Raw genomic sequence first — 1,803 nt, forward strand, 5'->3', positions numbered from 1 at the left:
ATATATATAAGAAAAAAAAAAAAAAGAGAGAGAGAATGTCTCATTATCGGGTTTCTCTTTCCCAGCCTTTTGATTTGCCTTTCTTGTCCTCTCATCCCATTACGTTTTCAAAATACAACTTTAAGAAAAAAAGAGGAAGCAGGGAGGTGTAATTAAAAGAATTTAAAAAAGCATTTTTTAAGTTCTTCAATAGAGTACATAAATAGAGAAACTAAGGAAGAGGGAGGGTTAGCCAAAGAGAAAAAATTACGATAATAATAATTTAATCATAGACTCTACACCATCTTCTTCTGAATTTGCTCAATTTTCTTTGCTTTTCTATCTTCCTCTTATCTCAGCTTTCTTCTTCATCCCTACAAGCACAAATCGGGAATATAATTATAAGAAGTTGTTACTGCCCAAATCAGGAATATACTTATAAGAAGTTGTTACTTACTCTGAAAAGCTTAAATGGATATTTCACCTTAAACACCTGATATCAGATTTTGAAACTTTAAAGTGACACCGCCCACCCCCCCCCCCCCCCCCCAAAAAAAAAGAGAAAAAATATTTACAGTTTAAGTAATCATACCTTGGTAGATAATTTGGCATTGTGATTTTGTTGGTCGTGATAGGTTGTAAAAGCACAAGCAACTCTTCATATATAGAAAATAAACAAATTTTGTTGAGTATATCATATCAAAGACATCTATTTTCTCAGTCTCAATTTATGTGACACTTTTCGCTTTTCGAATTTCAATTTATCGATCAACATTTTAACATGTACTTTTTCATCGTATTGACATGAAAAGAAATGCAACTTGTAGTACTTCTCGTATAGTTTTTGAATATATAAATTTTAATTTTAAAATATTGAATTAATGTAGTACAAGTTAGCTCAAAGTCAAATTGACTTTTGGAAGACCAAAAAAGCTACACAAACATTTTAAACTATGTAACTTCTATCAACATGTTAATATTAATGTGTATTTTTTCATTGTATTAACATGAAAAGAAATGCAACTTGTAGTACTTTCCGTATAATTTTTGAGTTAAAACAATACAATGTAGCTACAAAGATTACTAAAAGAATTGACTCTCGAAAAAATAAAAACAACAACAACAACAACAACCCAGTGAAATCCCACAACGTGAGGTCCAAGGGTAGAGCGTACGCACCGACTCCTACCAAGGTAGGACGGTACTGCTTTCCGAAAGACCCTCGTCTCAATAGAAAGCATAAAAGCATAAAAAAGAGGTCGATAAGGCCAAGAGATTCAAAGCGATACGGAAATGCAAATAACTAAAGCGACTAAGCCATGATGAAGCCATTGTAAAGGAGCAGTAGCTATCACAGATAAAATAAGCTAATCAAAATACAGAATAACAAATAGTAGCAAAAATCAAAGCACAAGAACTTATATCGCGATAACGTGACTACTAATATGAAAGGATAAACGTTACTATCTACTAGCCTTCTACCCTAATCCGAGTCCTCCATACCCTCCTATCTAAGGTCATGTCCTCGTAAGTCAGAATCGCGCTATATCCTGTCTAATCACCTCTCCCCAATACTTCTTCGGCCTACCCTTACCTCTTCTGAAACCATCCATGGCCAACCTCTCACACCTCCGCACTGGGGCATCTGTGTCTCTCCTCTTCACATGTCCAAACCATCTTAGTCTCGCTTCCCGCATCTTGTCTTCCACCGAGGCCACTCCCACCTTGTCTCGGATAGCCTCATTCCTAATCCTGTCACTCCTAGTGTGCCCACACATCCATCTCAACATTCTCATCTCAAAGAACTTTCATCTTTTGAACGAG

Source organism: Lycium ferocissimum, chromosome 9 (genome assembly GCF_029784015.1).
Source record: "Lycium ferocissimum isolate CSIRO_LF1 chromosome 9, AGI_CSIRO_Lferr_CH_V1, whole genome shotgun sequence".
Classification (NCBI taxonomy): domain Eukaryota; kingdom Viridiplantae; phylum Streptophyta; class Magnoliopsida; order Solanales; family Solanaceae; genus Lycium; species Lycium ferocissimum.